Here is a 20,960-nt window from a genome sequence, read left to right on the forward strand (position 1 = left end):
TTGCCACCTTTATTCAACATGGTTTTGGAAGTCCTCACCATGACAATAATAGAAGAAAAAGAAATAAAAGGAATCCAAACTGGAAAAGAATTAAAACTGTTACCGTTTGCAGGTGACATAATACTATACATAGAAAATCCTAAAGTCACTAACCAGAAAACTACTAGAGCTCATCAATGAATTTGGTAAAGTTGAAGGATACAAAATTAATACAGAGAAATCTTTTGTATTTCTACACATTAACAACAAAAGAGCAGAAAGAGACATTAAGGAAACAATCCTGTTTACCAATGCATGAAAAATAATAAAATACCTAAGAATAAACCTACCTAAGGAGGGAAAAGACCTGTACTCTGAAAAATATAAGACACTGTGAAAGAAACCGAAGATGACACTAACAGATGGAAAGATATACTGTGTTCTTGGATTGGAAGAATCAGTATTGTCAAAATGACTATACTACCCAAAGCAATCTACAGATTCAATGCAATCCCTATTAAATTACCAATGGCATTTTTCATAGAACTAGGGCAAAAACATTTTTAATTTGTATGGAAAGACAGAAGACCCTGAATAGAGCAATCCTGATAAAGAAAAATGGAGCTGGAGGAATCAGGCTCCCTGACATCAGACTGTACTACAAAGCTACAGTTATCAAAACAGTATAGTAGTGGCACAAAAAGAGAAATATAGATCAAAGAAACAGGATAGAAAGCCCAGGAATAAACCCACACACCTGTGGTCAGTTAATCTATGACAAAGGAGGTGAAAATATACAATGAAGAAAAGACAGTGTCTTCAATAAGTGGTGCTGGGAAAACTGGATAGCTACACGTAAAAGAATAAAATTGGAACATTCTCTAACATCACACACAAAAATAAAATCAAAATGGATTAAAGACCTAAATGTAAGACCAGATACTATAAGACTCTTAGAGGAAAACATAGAACACTCTTTGATGTAAATCACAGCAATATCTTCTTGGATCCACCTCCTAGAGTAATGAAAATAAAAACAAAAATAAACAAATGGGACCTAATTAAACTTAAAAGCTTTTGCACAGCAAAGGAAGCCACAAACAAAGCAAAAAGACAACCCACAGAATGGGAGAAAATATTTGCAAACAAAACAACTGACAATGGATTAATCTCCAAAATATACAAACAGCTCATGCAGCTCAGTATCAAACAACCCAATCAAAAAATGGGCAGGAGATCTAAATAGACATTTATCCAAAGAAGACATAGAGATGGCCAATGGGCATGTGAAAAGATGCACATCACTAATCATTAGAGAAATGCAAATCAAAACAACAATGAGGTATCCCCTCTCACCAGTCAGAATGGCCATCATCAAAAAGTCTACAAACAATAAATGCAGGAGAGGGTGTGGAGAAAAGGGAACCCTCCTACATTGTTGGTGGGAATGTAAATTGGTACAACCATTATGGAGAATACTATGGAGGTTCCTTAAAAAATTAAAAATGTAACTATCATATGATCCAGCAATCCCACTCCTGGGCATATATCCAGAGAAAACCATAGTTTGAAAAGAAACATGCACCCCAATGTTCACTGCAGCACTATTTACAGTAGCCAAGACATGGAAGCAACCTAAATGTCCATCAACAGAGGAATGGATAAAGAAGATATGGTACGTATATACAATGGAATATTACTCAACCATAAAATGAATGAAATAATGCCATTTGCAGCAACATGGATAAACCCAGAGATTAGCATACTAAGTGAAGTAAGCCAGAGAAAGAAAAATATCACATGATATCACTTATACGTGGAATCTAAAAAAATGATACAAATGAACTTATTTACAAAACAGAAACAGACTCACAGACATAGAACACAAACTTATGGTTACCAAAGGGTAAAGTTGAGGGGAAGGGATAAATTAGGAGTTTGGGATTAACATATACACACTACTATATATAAAATAGACAATCAACAAGGACCTACTATATAACACAGGGAACTCTACTCAATGATCTGTAATAACCTATATGGGAAAGCAATCTGAAAAAGAATGAATATATATGAATCACTTTGCTGTACACCTGAAACTAACACAACATTGTAAATCAACTATAGTCTAATATAAAATAAAAATTAAATTAAAAAAAAAACTTCCAGGTTTTATTCAGTTTCCATTTTTTTCTTCCAATTTACATTCTAATCTACTTTAACTACAAAGCTAACAGTGTCATACCCTGCTTGATGCTTTAAAATGTGCCAACCCCCAACTATTTGGATTTTTGTACATACACTGTGCTGCTTCTTGCCAGCCTGCTACAGCACTTTGGTACATATGTCATGCTTCTGTTCTTCTTTGACTCATCTTTTGAGAGCAGAGATATCACCTCCTGTTCTTACTGTACTTATATAGTTTTAATGTCATTTATTTGTATTTTTGCTTTTCTTATAATTTGAGGATAAGTTCATGCCGTGCTTAATACATGTTTAATGAATGACTGAGTGAATGAATTGTGAATGCATCTAAGAGAATTTAAAATTTGTAGTAGAGCAACTGAGGAGAGTATATTCATTAGTTTTCTCCAGGAACAGTCTTTAAAGACCTTTTAGAAACTAGATAGCCAATAGCTTAATACTATTTGGAGGTTCCAAAGAGAGAACTTTTAAATACAGTTAACATTAGACTTTTATCCTTAGGTGCCACATGATAATATTATTATAACCTCCTTGATAACTAGCATTGATTTGAAAAATTCAGATTTTATTTTAGCGAATGAGTCAGTCACATGGTTTAGTAAGCCTCAGGTATACTTGGACATTTACTTAAGCTATGCGTATACTACTTTTATACACATGGTATCTCCTGTCTTAACCAGATGCTATTTTAACAGTTCCTGACACAGGCTGTCCCAATTTCCCAATAAAATATCTATGAGGAACCTAGAGAAAAGAAGTTCAAGATCGTGACGAGACAAGTAGAACTGACTTTGATCTGTTGTGTGGAGGGAATTTCATTCCCTGTAAGGCAGATGATATTAGATTAATAAAAACAAACGGGGGCTTCCCTGGTGGCGCAGTGGTTGAGAGTCCGCCTGCTGATGCAGGGGACACGGTTCGTGCCCCAGTCCGGGAGGATCCCACATGCCGCGGAGCGGCTGGGCCCGTGAGCCACGGCCGCTGAGCATGCGCGTCCGGAGCCTGTGCTCCGCAACGGGAGAGGCCGCAACAGTGAGGGGCCCGCGTACCGCAAAAAAAAAAAAAAATGGGGTCACCCATGATGTTTCTGCCAGAAACAGGCCTGGCGTGAAAGTAGAAGAGAAACAGTTTGTATTTCTTTTCCTGTCCCCTAGTTCAGAAAGATTTGGCCTGTACCAGCTATAAAACCAGACGGGCATTCACCAGGTGGATGCCGACTTTTCAAAGTAACCAGACTAATGTCTCCAGCCCTCCAATAGTACCTTCTTCCAACTTCCATTCAGAGATAATACTAATGACTGGAAGGACATGGAGGTTGGGAGTCATCCTGGGAAGCAAGGGGTCTCGAAACAGACAGGTGCTACTGCAGTGGGAGCTGGGGGAGTTTGCATCTCCATAAACCCTGCCAACTGCCATTTTTCATGGGCTCCATTACTTACTCCTGTCATGGGATTGGGGGGTAAGTACAGATGGAAAAAAATTTGTTCTAGATACAAAAACCAGTAAATAATACAGAACTGTGTAAAACAGTCTATAACTCAAGACATCACTAGCAGGCACAGAGAACTAACTATGCCTCAAACAGGGGTCAGTCCTCTCTACTCTGACCTCTGAAATGTGTCCTCAAAAATGCCCTATTGGCACAGCAAGCCCAACAAACTGCAATTCATCCTGCTAACCTCCTTAATCGTATTGATGGTAACATCATATTACAGTCATTCTGCCTCAGAGTTTTTCAGCTTTTATTTTCTTCCCAACATCTAGTTGCTTGTCACCTCCTTCCCAAATTCCGGTACATACCTGACTGTCTTTCCCCATGGCCACCCAAATGCTTATTACCGCTCAATGAAATGAGTGAATTAGCTTCCAAAATGCCATTTCTGATCCAGACATACATTTTTTTTTCTCAAGCCAGTCTGAGTCTGGCATGATCTTATTAGTCATAACAAAGCACAACTCTGATCACATCACTCCACTCATGCTTTTCAATACTTCTCCACTGTGAATCTGGAGAAGCCAGAAATGACTAGCCAGACAAGGCTGTATTTTGTGTCTTTTGATCCTTTTGTTCTATGAAAAAGGAACCATGACTTATGAAGTAGCCCTGTGAAATACAGTGAGAACCAAAAGTCCACACAAATGATAGAGATGCTGATTTTACAGCGCTTTTCAGATTTTTAGACTCAGCACCTTTTGGACAAAATAAAGAACCTCATTCACCATCAAGAAAATAAAAAGAATTTTGATACATGACAGAAATTTTGAAAGACAAATACCATGTATACTGTAACTCTTTGGACTACTCCTTTGTAATACTGAGGACGCCCTAATGAGTATAAATTTACCATACATCACACTGTAAGAAGCAATAATGATGAAAACTGTCAAGGTTCTCTGAAGTTTAAGTTGAAGTATTACTCATATCAAAAGCATTGCCGATTCCATTACAATGAGGAAACATCTCAGAGATCATTTAATGGAGTAAAATTCCCTCCATAGAGAAGATAGAAAAAGACATACATAAACCCTATGCAGTTGAAAGAGGACATATTGCTGGATAGCTCACTGAGGGATCGGCAGTTTAAATGCTAAACCTTGTTAGCTGTGTACAGGAAAGTTAAATGTTAATTCCAGGATTTACTGGTCTTAAAATACTCAAGATTAAACCTTCCAAGATCGAAGACCTTGTGTCAAGTCAGATCCACCTAATGGAAATATGTGGCCCTTCTGCTGTTAGATTAATAAAATCTCACTCATCCTTCAAATTCTTCTCCTTTTAAACCCTTCCTGACTACTCTGGCCTGAAGTCCTTCAGCCACACTCTGGACTTTGCCTTAAGTATTTATTTGACGATGAACCATGGATCTTCTGTGAGATGCTATTACTGCGTTTTTGTTTTAAACTATACATTTCTTATGCACATTTTCACACGTATATCAATCTGCCTCCTTCTCTACACACAGAATATGTCTCTCCCCCCCACCATGAAACCACCAACGGGTGAAAAATAAGGAGCAGGAGGGACACAGAGGAAGAAATCACACGTGTGCCTGGAACTGGCCCTGAGTTCACCCACAGCATTTGTCCGCAAGAATTCAGGAGGGAGTGTGCAGTAACGATACCCCTTACATCTCAGGATGACCTCTTGAGCGTTCAGGATGGAACAGTTTGACTCTCCTACTGTGGTCATCACAGTGCTCTGCAGATAAAACTGTGTAAGAGTCTCTAGCAGTTAGGACTAATAGAACAAGCTCTCTAACAGTCTATAATCAGCATCAATACTGCTTTGCAAACCTATCAAACTTTTCCCAACTTCCTTTCACAAGCTAATCAGAATGACATGAATACCTGGATCAATGATAGGTCCAATTAATCCTAATATCACTGCTTACATGGAGTGGAGAAGTCTTTTATGCCCCTACTCCAGATGGGAATCTAAAAGCTTTTCATAAGGCAGCTCTCCACATTGAGTAGAATGTCCATGTTCGTGCCGATAGCTACATCTGAAAGGAGCCTCCTTTTCTCAGGGTAATGATTCCCTTAATGAGGACTTTTCTGAAGATACTCGCCTGGAAGGTCAGAAAGCCTACCCTGGGTCAACTTCAAGACACAATTAAGTAGGAATTGAAGGTCATTCAACTCATCACTTGGAAAATAAGTATTTCTCAACATAAAAGGGTAATTAAATGTGATGCCTTCAGTGTCTCAGCAATGCCTATACTGTTTAGCATTGTAGTTTTAATACACGTTTCAAACAGTTTCCTGCTTGCTCTGTCACTGGTCATTGTAATTATTTTAATTAATCATGAAACAGACATTTACTGAGCATTTATGATAAATCAGGTATCATGCTAGGTGGATGGTCAATGACTTTTCTTAAAATATTTATATGCTTTAAAATAGGAAATTTGTAATATGTACAACATTGTATAACTTCTTCCTCTTTTTCCCAGTTCTGCCATTTACTAGTTGTGTGAAATGATCGAGATAGATCACACACACACACACACACACACATCTTTGTCTTAGAATCGTATTCTTTTATCTTTTCATCTCAATCCAATCTCTTATGCATTTTACTCCTCCACTGAGACCATATCTTCTTTCATCCTACTGAGAGAAACGAGCACTTTATAACAATTACTTCTCGCTCCTACATTCAATGATTTGTGGATATACACTCTTCTTCTTAAACTTTAAGATAATGTTCTCCTTCCTCCATTGAAATAATGTACTTGATTTCTTTTTTTTTTTTCTCTTCAACCCCAAATGTGTGGAGGAATACACAGACTTGATGTTGAGAAGGTGAGTTGATTACCACTTTCAGTGTGTTACGTGCCCTTAAAGGTTGAAGGAAACCCAAGTTAGGCATATGGGTAGGGTAGGCTTATGGGTATAGCTCTTATTTCGAATTCTACTATCAAAGATAAGCATTTAGTGCAACTCTGAGTAACTGAGGTGAGATCTTTTCCTTTTTCTCATTGCCTCCATACCTATAAAAAATTAAAATACTTTGTCCAGAATATACTATTCCGACCACAAATCTGATTATAAAGGTTTACATGTAGAGAATATACTAGTTTCCATCCTACCTTTCAACTCCTTCTGTGGTAGAGTAATACCCCCATCCCCAAAGATGCTCATGTCCTAATCCCTGGAACCTTTGAATGTGTACCCTTACATAGCAAATGGGACTTTGCAAATGTGATCAAGGATACAGACCTTGAGATGAGGAGGTTGTCTGATTTAGCCAGGTGGGCTCAAAGTTCCCATGAGTTCTTTAAAGGGAAGACCTTTTCCAAGCTGTGGTCCCAGAATGATGGGACAAAGGAAGAAGAGGCAAGAGTAATAAAAATCTTGAGGACTCTGTCTGCTGTTGCTTCTTTGAAGATGGAAGAAGAAGGTGGTCAAGAGCCAAGGAATGTGGGCCACCTCCAGAAGCTGGAAGAGGCTTCTTCCCTAGAGCCTCCAGAAAAGAAAGCAGCTCTGCTGACACCTTGATTTTAGCTCAGTGAGACTCACACCAAACTTCTGACCTAAAGAAGTCTAAGATAATAAAATTTGTGCTGTTTTAAGGCACAGAGTTTGTGGTAATTTTGTATGAAAGCAGTAGAAAACTAATATACCATCCAAAACAACATTCTGGAGTTTAAGTTTCTGAATGCACATAGAAAGCTAGGAAGAAAAGACATAGCAGTACCACTGCTGTCCATATACTTAGGAACAGCTACTTCAATTTTCTCATTAATCCAGAGCCTGGGTCTCTGAAACAGGGAGAAAATATGTATTTAGAAAAAAAATAAAATGATAATATCACTATTGCCACAAATAGGAAGTTTTGTTTTGTTCCCTTTCTAACTAAAAGTTCAAAGCATCTACACTGAGAATTTAACATCTGATTTGGCAAATTCATAGGTAGAGGCTAACTGTGATAGAACAGAGGGCTCCAGATAACACAGGACTTATTATCTTTTAATCAGAGGATTGATCATTGTAGAAAGCCAGATGAGTTCTTGTCCCAACTCTAGTGCTGTGGACTGTGAAACTGTCAGTGGAACTTTCTGAGAGTCTGTATCTTCATTTGTTAACTCAGAGTTATATGAAGCGCCCTCTTTAGTCTCTTCTAGATTTGTATGCCAATATTTCCAATAAATTCATTAGTTATTTTGATGTTTATGTAGTGAGAAGTTATTATTTACCAGGGCTAGAAAAACTACAAAGAATCCTTCTGGAAGAAACAAAAAGGTAAAGTATTGAAGCTCCAAGTTTACTTTGAGATTGTGGTATGTGAAATAAAAGTAAAGAGGATGTGATTGCAGGTAAAGGAGAGCCTCTCTGAAGAGATGACATCATAATGAAACATCATTTAGATGCTCTCTAAAATGAGACCATCTCTCAGATTCTAGGAACCAATGGATGTCTGGGTGAAGGATTAGGAAATGGGAAAAGATACTGAGAGGGTATGACCAGCAGTGAGGGAGAAAAAAAAAAGGGAATGTGATTTAAGGAGAGAGAAAAATATATGAAATAGTCATTTCAGAAAGTGAGAAATAATGACATTATCCAGCAGTGTTGAGTGACTAAAGTTTGTGATCATAAACTTAACGTGGAACTAGTTGTTCCATTTTGTGATTTTTCACAAATAAAAATTCACCAAGAAAGAGTGGATAATTGGTTTCAACAAACTGTGTTTCTGTTTATGGGTATGAAAGATGAAAGAGTGGAGAAGGGAGAGTCCATGTGAAGTAGTTAATAACTTGATAAACCATGAGATATAAGCTGAATGAGGTAGGCAATGAATATAGGAGAAAGCTGATAAATTGAGGAAAGGGGATAGATTCAAATAAAAATGTATCCTGGGCTACAATAATTTGGTAACAGGAGTACTAGAATAAGTGGTCTGGAGGGAGAGAGGCATTATGGAGAATGGGATGTTTGAAATCAAAATGTCAGATGTGCTATAGTTTCGGGTTATGAAGAAAGGTCAGGTTGAGGCTCCAGATGGTGGAGTGGGAGGATGTGGAGCTCACCTCCCCTCACAAACACATCAAAATGTATCTATATGTGGAATAATTCTCATAGAAAACTAACTGGAAACTGGCAGAAGAACCTGTGTACAGCCAAGGCTGCAATAAACATTCCCACGTAATCAGGTAGGACAGGAGGAAAAGCATCAGGTCTGGACCTGTGTCCCTTGGAGGGGACTAAGGAAAAGGGAGATTGCACAGGTGGACACTCACCCTGGGGAGTGAGAGGGTTGAGCCACAGACTAGGCATCCCAGTCCTGGGATTCTATGGAAAGGAGACAAGCCCACTTGTCTACTTGGAGAACTACTGGGATAGATAGAAAGGCTGGAGAATCCTAGACTCCACTCATGCACAAGTACTGGCTTGGGCTTGCCACCAGACAGGACAGAGAGAGGTCTGCCCTAGTGGCTACTGCCTCACCAAGCTCCTGAATCAAAGCTGAGTGAAAACCCTGCCCCAGTCACTCCATGCCACAGGTTGGCACTGGATGTAGGGCAGTCAGTTCCTGGAAAAAGACTCAATCTAGGGACACAGAGATGGCCCAGGGGCCTGGGATGTGGTCCAGGTGGGGTGGCAGTGCCATTGTTGGAGCTTACTCAGTGTCACAGAAACAGCCACTTCAATTCCTGCAACCACAATGCCATGATCCCTAATGCCAGCCAAAGGAATGCTCTGGCCCCGCCCACTCCACACCGTAACCTTGCACTAGTTATGGGATGACCGTAACAGGTGAAAAGACACGACCTTGTTGCTGCATCTGAGCGGAGCCACAGGTAATCACACAGGCAGCACATCCAACTTCTGTAAGCACATGAGCCCCATTTACTACAGCACTCTCCTCCTTTGGGGCAAAATCTCCAATGCAGGGAGAAGGAAGAATATACAAGAAGGGAAGAGAGCTAGCTCAAGCCTGACCCTCAGGGCATCCACTCCAGCAACTTCAGAACAGACCCTGCCCCTGAAAGGGCAGCAACTGCCCCTGAGCAGAGAGGAAATCCCGCATCACACTCAGCACAGTGTGATCCTCTAACACAAACCACACCCCCTATCCAGATGATAGTGGCCAGCACACCCTGAGGAAAGACGTGGCTGGCATCCACATCAAATCCAGCCCTTGCGTCAAAGACACTGGACACACACAGTCTACATAGGAATGCTCCCACATGAAAACACCCACTCAAGACCACCATAAATAACTGTCATCTAAATTTATAGAGATCAAGAGAGTTAAGTAAAATGAAAATGCAGGGGAACTACTCTCAATTGAAAGTGCCAGAGAAAACCTATGAAAAAATAATGAAACAAAGCTAATCAGTCTGACAGACAATAAGTTCAAAAAGTTGGTAATAAAAATGCTAACTGAATAAAGAGAATCAATCTAAGCACAGATCGTTTTAACAAGGCACTAGAAACTATAAAGAAGACCCAATCAAAAATAGATAATTCAACTTCTGAGATAAAAAGCATTCTAGAAACAATGAATAGCAGACTAAATGACACAGAAAACCACACAAGTGATCTGGAAGATAGAATAATGGAAATCACCCAATCAGAAGAGCAGACAGAAAGACAAGTAAAAAAATGAAAGCAACATACAAGATCTATGGGATAATACAAAATGTGCCAACATCCACATTATAGGGGTTCCAGAAGGAGAAGAGGGAGATAAGGGGATCTAAAATGTATCTGAAGAAATTATGGCTGAAAACTTCCCAGATGTAAAGAAGGAAACAGATAGCAATGTACAGGAAGTACGGAGGGCCTCAAGTAAGATGAACCCAGACAAACCCAGAGCAAGGCATATTATAATTAAAATAGCAAAAGTTAAAGATGAAGGGAGCATTCTAAAGGCAGTGAGAGAAAAAGAGTCAGTTACAAGGGAACCCCCATAAGGCTATCAGCTGATTTCTCTGCAAAGACTTTCCAGGCCAGAAAGAAGCGGCATGATATATTCAAAGTCTTCAAAGGGAAAAACCTGCAACCTAGGATATTCTACCCATCGAGATTATCATTTAGAATAGAAGGAGAGAGAAAGAATTCCCCAAGTAAGCAAAAACTAAGAATTCAGCAATGCTAAACATGCCATAAAAGAAATATTGAAGGATCTTCTCTAAATAGAAAATAAGGATCTATAGGAAAGGGATAATCCCAATAGGAAAGGCAAATATATAAAAGGATTGAAGATCACTTAAATAAATCAGTATGCAGATTAAAAAACAAAAGTCTTAAAAGCAACTATAACTACAATAAAGGGGTAAGCATGAAGATGTAAAATATGATATCAAAAATACAAGATGTGGGGGAGGGGAGTAAAAAATGTCGATCTTTTAGAATGTATTTGAACTTAAATGACTATCAGTATAAAGCAAATAGATACAATCTTGGGTCATATAAGTATATATTAACCCCATGGTAACCACAAATTCAAAACCTACAATAGATACACAAAAACAACAAAGAAAGGAACTCAAGCATACTACAAAAGAAAATCATCAAACGAGGAAAAAATAGAAGAAGAAATGAACAAAGAACTATAAAACAACTGGAAAACAAGGAATAAAATGGCAAGAAGTACATACCTATCAATAATTACTTGAAATATCAATGGACTAAATGCTCCAATCAAAAGTCTTAGGGTGGCTGATTGTACAAAAAACAAGACCCTCCAATATGCTGCCTACAAAAAATTTACTTCAGGGTGAAAGACATACGCAGATGGAAAGTGAGGGGATAGAAAAAGATACCTCATGCAAATGGAAACAAAAGAAAACAGGGATAGCAATACTCATATCGGACAAAATAGACTTTGAAACAAAGGCTATAATGAAACACAAAGAAGGGCATTTTTTAGTGATAAAGGGATTGATAACAAGAGGAGGATATGACACTCATTAACATACACACACCCAACACAGGAGCACCTAAATATATAAAGCAAGTACTAACAGGCATAAAGGGAGAAATTGACAATAATACAGTAATAGTAGGGAACTTTAATACCCCACTGACATCAATAGACAGAAAATCATAAAGGTAACAGAGGTCCTAAATGACACAGTATAACATTTGGACTTACTTGATACCTACAGGACACTACATCCATATAAAGCAGAATACACATGCTTTTCAAGTGTGCATGGAATGTTCTGTAGAATGTATCACATACTAGGTCACAAAACAAGTCTCAGCAAATTTAAGAGGACAGAATTTATATCAAGCATCTTTTCCAACCACAAGAGTGTGCAACTAGACATCAACTACAGGAAGAAAAATGGGAAAAGAGCAAACACATGGAGACTAAATAATATGCTACTAAAAGACCAATGGGTCAACAATGAAATCAAAGAGAAAATCAGAAAATACCTTAAGACAAATGAAAATGAAAACACATTCCAAAATCTATGGGATGCAGCAAAAGCAGTTCGAAGACTGAAGTTCATAGTGATACTGGTCTTCAACAAACAAGAAAAATCTCAAATAAACAGCCTAGCCTACCACCTAAAAGAATTATAAAAGGAAGAACAGACAGAGCCCAAAGGTAGCAGAAGAAGGTAATAATAAATACCAGAGAGGAAATAGAGATTAAAAAAAAAATCAATGAAACCAAGAGCTTGTTTTCTGAAAAGTTAAACAAAATTGATAAACCTTTAGCCAGGCTCATCAAGAAGAAAAGAGAGAGAACCCAAATAAACAAAATAAGAATGAATGTGGAGAAATAACAGCTGAAACCACAGAGATACAAAAAATCACAAGAGAATACTATGAATAGTTACATGCTAACAAATTGGACAACCTTGAAGAAATGGATAAATTTGTAGAAGCATACAGCCTGCCAAGACTGAGTCAAGAAGAAACAGACCATTTGAACTGTCTGATCACTAGATGTGAAATTGAATCTGTGGGAAAAAACAAAACAAAACAAAACCTCTCAACAAAATTTCAGGACCAGACAGCTTCCCCGGGAAATTCTACCAAACATATAAAGAAGAACTTACACCTGTCCTTCTCAAACTATTCCAAAAATCTGAAGAGGAGGGAACACTCCCACTTTTGTTTATAAGCTTACCATTACCCTGATACCAAAACCAGACAAAGAAAATACAAAAAAAAAAATTACAGGCCAATATCTTTGATGAACAGAGATGCAAAAATCCTCAACAAAATATTAGCAAGCTGAATCCAACAATACATTAGAGTAAGTCCCCTACATATGAACCATCAAGTTGCAAACTTTCAAAGGTGTGGATGTGCTACTACCCAGATATCACTGGATCGATTTTCAAGAGGGTAGATAGAACTGAATCCAGCAAGGAACCAGAACCTGTGCCATCAATGTCAGGCATGAGTGAAATTGCAGCTGGCCCTCCGTCTCCTGTTGCTGACAACCCTTCAGCTCTACCATCTCCCACCTCCTCCCCCTCCTCCAGTCAGTAACTCTTCTTGCCTGTTCACTCAGTGCCAGCCCCTGTATGCCAGCTGTTGTACCGTACTACTGTACTTTTTAAGGTACTGTCCTGTAAGATTAAAAGTGTTTTATTTGGTTTTTGTGTTTGTTTTCTTATGACTTATTTGTTTGAAAAGTATTATAAACCTATTATAGTACAGTACTATATAGCCAATTGTGTTAGTTAGGTACCTAGGCTAACTTTGTTGGACTTATGAACGAATTGGACTTACGAACATGCTCTCAGAACGGATCATTCATATGTAGGGGTCTTACTGTAACAGGATCATACATCATGATTAATTTGGATTTATTCCAGTGTCACAAGGATGGTTATGTATGCAAATCAATCAGTGTGATACATCACATTAACAAAAGGAAAGACAAAAAAAAAAGTATACAGAAGACCTGAATAGAAATTTTACCAAAGAAGACATACAGATGGCTAACAGGAAGATGAAAATATGCTCCACATCACTAATTATTAGAGAATGCAAATCAAAACCACAATGAAGTGTAACCTCATACCTTTTAGAATGGCTATCATTAAAATGTCTACAAATAACAAATGTTGGAAAGGATGTGGAGAAAAGGAGCACTCCTATACTGCTGGTGGGAATGTAAATTTGTGTAGCCACTATGAAAACAGTATGGAGGTTCCTTAAAAAACTAAAAATAGAACTACCATATGATTCAGTAATCCCACTACTGGGTGTATATATCCAAAGAAGATGAAAATACTGATTCCAAAAGATACACGCAATATTCATAGCAGCATACTTACAATTGCCAAGATATGGAAGCAATGTAAGTGCCCATCAACAGATTATTGGATTAAAAAGATGTGGTATACATACAATGGAATACTACTCAGCCATAAAAAGAATGAAATCCTGCCGTTTACAGCAACATGGATGGACCTAGAGAATATCAGGCTTGTGAAGTAAGTCAGACAGAAAAAGACAAATACTATATGATATCACTTATATGTGGACTCTAAAAAATAACACGAATGTATATGCAAAACAAAGTCTCAGAGATACGGAAAACAAACTTGCAGTTACCAAGGGAGAGAGGGAAGGGGGAAGACAAATTAGGGGTATGGGATTAACAGGTACAAAATACTATATATAAAATAGATAAGCAACAAGGATATACTACACAGCACAGGAAATTATATCCATTATCTTAAAATAACCTATAATGGAATACAATCTGCAAAAATGCTGAATCACTATGCCATACACCTGAAACTAACACAATATTGTATATCAACCACACTTCAATTAAAAAGAAAATTCAGGTTGTTCAGTGTGAATGTGTGTCAGGGATAGATCAGAAGAAATGGTTGTTGGAGGGGAGGCTATCAGAACCTGAGACGCCAAGCTGTGCGATTGGCATCTTGCAGATGTTGACCTGAGACTGCTGACCTCCTTCCGGCCGGGAGTCAGGTGGCACTAACTGACAAGGGTTATCAGGAACATAGAAACAGTCTTGCAACTGACCAGCCTATGTCACTTTTGTTCATTTCCTCAAAGAAACAATAGTATTTTTTAAATTGTTCCCCAATTTAGAGTTTAAGTCCTTCCATTTGTGTTTCTGTAAGTTGAAAATCCTGGAGATTTTCATAAACTTCTGATCAGACCCTTTTCAGACTATTCAAAAAGCATCTGACATCATGAACTTTTACTTTTCTTGGAAATTACTTTTTCCATTGAATATACTTTGGAGTGTATCCCAACTATAATTTAGTACATTTTGTCATCAGACACCAGGAAATTATCTGAGTCCACATTATAGCCCCTTTACTCACCACCTTCACCACTTCTCGCAGGCACACACATTGTAGATATTTGCTCCTGTAATGTACTAGTTGTTAGAATTTATGGCATAAACGTTCTAAAATAATTTCTCCAGCCCCAACTGAAGTTAAAATTTTAGTTTACCTTATATTAACTCAATATTATCAGCCAATTATTTTGAAAACTATAAATATAAAATATTGAATTAGTATTAATTCATTAGCTATATTGCATTTTCTTTTTAATAATTATCCAATATTGTTGGATACTCAGTAAATGTTATAAAGTAATAATTTCTAATATAAATAAATATTTATTCTTTCATTGCCTGATGGGATTTTTTTTTAATTCATTAATTAATTAAAAAATAAACCTTAGGGCTTCCCTGGTGGTGCAGTAGTTGAGGGTCCGCCTGCCGATGCAGGGGACACGGATTTGTGCCCCGGTCCGGGAAGATCCCACATGCCGCGGAGCGGCTAGGCCCGTGAGCCATGGCCGCTGAGCCTGCGCGTCCGGAGCCTGTGCTCCGCAACGGGAGAGGCCACAGCAGTGAGAGGCCCGTGTACCACACAAAAAAAATAATAATAAATAAATAAAAATAAACCTTAGTATTGCATGTTTTTATATGCATATATTGCAATGCTGTTCATTTTTCTTCTTCCAGTGGCTAAATATATATTACCATAGTGACTTCCTGAACTATATCTTTCAATGCTATCGATCTGTATTGTTTTTGGTACAGATTTTTATGTGAATATCAACAGTTTTTAACCTATCTGAGTTTCAGCTTTCACTCCTGTAAAATACGGGTAATAAAATATCACACTGAAATTGGGTGAGTTAAAGTATGTGATGCAAATAAAATGGAATTATAAAAATTTCTAAAAACAAAGCATTATGATATGTAATAATCAATATTATGCATAATGTTGATTCATATATAATCCTTTCCAGTTTTCATTTGATATAAGACCCTGAGAGTTAGTCCTGGCCAGGCCCTTGTCCTGACTGGCCTTAGTCTTTTAGGTGAAACTCATATTTAAACAAATGAATAGAAATACAATGTGATAGCTAATTAATAGGGCATAATAATTCTAAGATTTTAAATAGTTGGCTAAGGTATACTTTAACTTATTAAGTTAAATAAAATATTTCCTAAAAATTATTCTAAGATTTACTGTATATTTAATTGTAACCCATTAGATACCTGAACTCACCTGAAATCATTAACTACATTGAAAATCTGTTGGTTATATATATGCTGTGTTAGGGTTCATCAGAGGAACAGAACTAATAGGATTCTAGTCTGTCTACCTGTCTATATACCAATCTATCAAGAGAGAGAAATTTTTCTTATAAGAAATTGTCTCTTGCAACTGTGGAGGCAGAAAGGTTCCATGATCTGCTGTCTGTAATCTGGAAACTCAGGGAAGCTGGTGGTGTTGTCCAGTCTGAGTCCAAAGGTGTGAGAACCGAGGGCAGGAGAAGACCAGTGTCCCAACTCAGTCAGGAAGAGAGAGTGAATCCTCCTTTCTCCACATTTTTGTTCTTTTCAAGCCCTCAGCAGATTGGATGAAGCCCACTCACACTGGGGAGGACAATTGGCTTTACTCAGCCTGCTGATTCAGATGTCACCTCATCCAGAAACACCCTCACAGACACACCAGAAATAATATTTAACCTTCTATCTGGGCACCCCACTGCCTAGTCAAGTTAATACAGAAAATCAACCATCCCATATACTGTGTTCGCCAAGCGGTTCATTTCAATGTACTTTACTCTCTTTTTTACTTCTTTAATTATATATATATATATGTATGTGTGTATACACACACACACATATATATATAATTAAATTTTGCAATTTACTTTATTAAAGACATTCCTATCAATTAAAAGGAACCTTTGTAACTATTTAAAATTACAAAATTTCTCTCAAGATCCCCTTGTTTTTTCCAAGATCCCATTAGGAAAACTATATGTACTGTAAATTATGTTGCTCTTAGGGTTTTTTGGAAAAATGTTAAGTCATACACTTTTATGTTTTATTCCAATGTAACAGAGTTTACTAAGCACACTGTCAAACACACACACACAAAGATGGGCTTTGCAAGTGATCTGTACTTTGTTTATTTCTATTTCTGAGGACTGAGAATGTCAACATTTAAACTTCGTGTTTTCAGTAATTTCCAGGGCTAAGTTGCAGGAAGTTCATCAACATATATTTAAGATTATCTTTTATATGTCATAAGCTCTTCTCTGTGCTGGATGTAGAATAATAAAGCAGAAAACCAGGGTCTTAGTCCCAGAGGCTACTGCAGTCTAGGAGGATGACTTGGACTGTAAACAAGCAAACGTACATAAACAATGTAATTTAAGATTATGACTATGTCAAGAAGAAGGTAAACAGTAACACAGTAGAGTATCATGAGAAGTAGCGGGAGACTGGTTTAGGATGTGTGGTCAGGAAAGGCCTCTCAGAGGTGGTAATTAGCCATGTGATGACAAGAGATAACATGACTTCCAGATGAAAGAAAATGTAAGGAAGACATTAGCAACTTCATGGAATAGAAATCAGTATCAGGAAATAGGAAATAAAGTAAAATAAGGTCAGGAATCAATGAACTAAACAACAAAGATACACTAGAGTATCTTAGAGTACAAATATCCAAACATTATACACACTCTTCCTGAAAATACAATCATTTACCAGGCTGGAATATTCTTAATATAAAAACCAGATACAGTAACTAAGAGAGGGGAGACTAAAGTCGATGTTATACTTGACATAATACAAAAATCCTGAACAACATATAAGCGAAGGGAATACAGTGGTCTATGAGAAATATGCTACTCTCTGACTAAGTTGTGTTTAAACTTTATGTATAAGGACATATCGATATTGGAAAAACCCATAAATATATTGAACACATTGCCAGCCTAAAAGAGAAAAAACAGTCACTCCAATAGATACAGAAAATATATTTGATAATGTATAACACCCATTCTTTATAAAAATTTAGTAAATTGGGAATAGAACTTTGGCTTGATAAACAGTAGCAATTTGAAATATATAAATGCCATCATATATTTTAATCATGTGACAAGGATGCTTACTAGAATCACTTCTATTCAACTTTTAATTGGAGACTCAAGCCAGCATTCTAATAAACAATTGAATTAGTAGTATAAAAATGGAAAAAAAAGGAAATAAGCTGTCATTATTTGCTGATGTTGAAAACATCTACATAGAAAAGAACTAAAGAATATAGAGAAAAATTATTTTAAAAATAGGATGGTTTAGCAAAGTGACTGGAGGTAACACTGATATACAATATACTAGTGACAAACACTTAGAACATATAATTTAAAAAATCGTAGCTTACATTATCACCAGTGATTATTTTAGTAATATTATTAGGAATGGATATGACCAAAATGTACACCACTGCTTCTGGAAAAAACTATTTTAGAATATTAAACAACATTAAAAATAACTTTAAAAATTATACTTTTCAGCGACTGTGAAGTGGTGAAGGTGAGGTGGGGTGTGTCCTGGGCTGGGGCAGGTCTCGGTTAGGAGAAGGACGTCGGATCTCATTGTCCTCCCAGCTTTTCGACCCTCCCCCGAAGCCCCTCAATAAAATGGCTTGATGTCAGCGACGGTGTCCATTTTGTTTGTCGCGATGCGCTGCCTTTGAGCCCCCGCCGCGCCTGCGCGTGGCGCCGGGGGTCAGGCTGCAGCGCCAGAGCAGCATGCGCTTGCGCATAACTGGGGCCGTCTTGCCCCCGCGGCGGCGGAACATGAACATGAATATAACAAGATTGTCAAAAGACAAGGTCTGTTATACATATATATATGTATAACTGAATCACTATGCTGTACACCTGAAACTAACACAACATTGTAAATCAACTAGACTCCAATAAAGCTTTAAAAAAAAAAGACAAGGTCTGTTCAAATTAATTTTTAGAGGTGGTGTAATGCCAAGAAGAATCCTCAAAGATATTTTTAATATTTAGAATTACATAAGTGGATTCTATGATTTGTGTAGGACAGTAAACAACTAAAAATGTCAGGATATCACTGAAGAGCAAAAAAGAGGAATCCATACTATGAATTGTGTGAGGACAACCGTGAGGACAGTTCTGGTGACAATTACAAGATTGTAGAGATTGAGATAATGTAATTCCAGGGGATAAAGAACTTGACTGGTAGAGGAGAATAGAAAGCCCAGAAAAAGACTGAGTATTTAACCATGATGGCATTTCAGATTTATACCCAATAAATGGAGTTAGAAAAGAGGTTATTACTAAGCAAACAACATAGATATTTTAAAAATTAACTCCAGACATTAAAGGCTTCAATGTTAAAATAAAGTTTTAAAATTCTTAATAAAATGTATACGTGGGGCTTCCCTGGTGGCGCAGTGGTTGAGAGTCCCCCTGCCGATGCAGAGGACACGGGTTCGTGCCCCGGTCCAGGAAGATCCCACATGCCGCGGAGCGGCTAGGCCCATGAGCCATGGCCACTGAGCCTGCGTGTCTGGAGCCTGTGCTCCGCAGTGGGAGAGGCCACACCAGTGAGAGGCCCGCATAACTGCGCAAAAAAAAAAAAAAAAAAAAAAATAATGTAATTCCAGGGGATAAAGAACTTGACTGGTAGAGGAGAATAGAAAGCCCAGAAAAAGACTGAGTATTTAACCATGATGGCATTTCAGATTTATACCCAATAAATGGAGTTAGAAAAGAGGTTATTACTAAGCAAACAACATAGATATTTTAAAAATTAACTCCAGACATTAAAGGCTTCAATGTTAAAATAAAGTTTTAAAATTCTTAATAAAATGTATACGTATCTTTTAGATTTTGGGTTGGGGAAACTTTTCTTATGGAAGACAGAAAGGACTGACTATAAAAATTTGATACATTTAACTTAAGAATTTTCTTATCAAAGATATCTTAAAGAATGTGAAAAAAAAGTAAAAAATGGCAGAAGATATACATCCAGCAGACAAATGGTTAGTAATAAGAATATACAGAGAACTGCAAATCTATAAGTAAAACACTACTAGCCAATAGAAAAAAATGGACAAAGGAGAGAAGCATTTCCTAGAAGAGGAAAAATTAATGAAAAAACATTTGAAAAATATATTTAACATTATTTGTGGCTAGGGAAATGAAAATAACATAAATGAGGTATTATTTTATATATAATCAATGGGCAAATTTGAAAACATTGACAGTATAAAGAGTTGAAGAGCATGTAACTTAACAGAAGGAAAATAAAAGAAAAAGGAATGAGAAGAAAAAGATTAGACTGAAAAATAGGCAGAAGCCAAATTATACAGGACTTTGAATACTATGGTAAAGAATTGGGATTTTATTCTAAATAAATGACATTATCAGGCTGGGGTATCCCAGAAATATACTTTAGTTTTAGAGAAGTTACCTATGATAATTTATGAGTTTATGACAATTCATATTTAACTTTTCATTGAAATATTTTATAGTGTAACTTTATATAGATCATATACAATCAAACATGTAACTCTTCACTTTAACATCAATTTTTGTGGTACTATTATACTAATAGCTTCATTGTAGACATCACACCTGACTGCATTCCAGTTTTTCCTATGAGAGTAATCACGTAGCTGACAAATGCTACATGATAAACCAATCACCATGGTCTATTTTATGGACATTTGGGTTTTTTGACAGTTCATTCATGTATATGTCCTTTGTATTGCTGTATTTCTATTAAGCTATATATGTATTATTAAGTGTACCCAGAGAAAATATAAACTCTAAGCCTGGGAAGTTGTCATGAAGCACATAGTTTAAAAATGGTTAAAGTTAGCCACTGTAAGAGAGAACCACGAAGTCTCAGTGGTTTGACAAAATAGAAGCTTACTTCTCACTTGCTGGAAATCCAGTTGATGGCAGCAGGGAGAGCGAGGGGCGCACGCCTCTACATAGTCGTTCAGGGTATAAAAATC

The 20,960-nt window shown here is 37.2% G+C and overlaps 1 protein-coding gene and 1 non-coding gene across 2 annotated transcripts in view; both read left to right on the forward strand.

The window, feature by feature from the left end:
• Window positions 1-20,960, forward strand: part of CNTNAP2 (contactin associated protein 2) — a 2,003,631-nt gene that overhangs the window by 914,800 nt on the left and 1,067,871 nt on the right. The gene's annotated exons all lie outside the window — the stretch shown is intronic.
• LOC112398364 (small nucleolar RNA SNORA76) lies at window positions 18,647-18,783 on the forward strand. The gene has a single exon (XR_003002995.1). It is a non-coding gene; the product is annotated as a small nucleolar RNA SNORA76 (small nucleolar RNA).

Source organism: Neophocaena asiaeorientalis, unplaced genomic scaffold (genome assembly GCF_003031525.2).
Source record: "Neophocaena asiaeorientalis asiaeorientalis breed wild unplaced genomic scaffold, Neophocaena_asiaeorientalis_V1.1 scaffold798, whole genome shotgun sequence".
NCBI classification, from domain to species: Eukaryota; Metazoa; Chordata; class Mammalia; order Artiodactyla; family Phocoenidae; genus Neophocaena; species Neophocaena asiaeorientalis.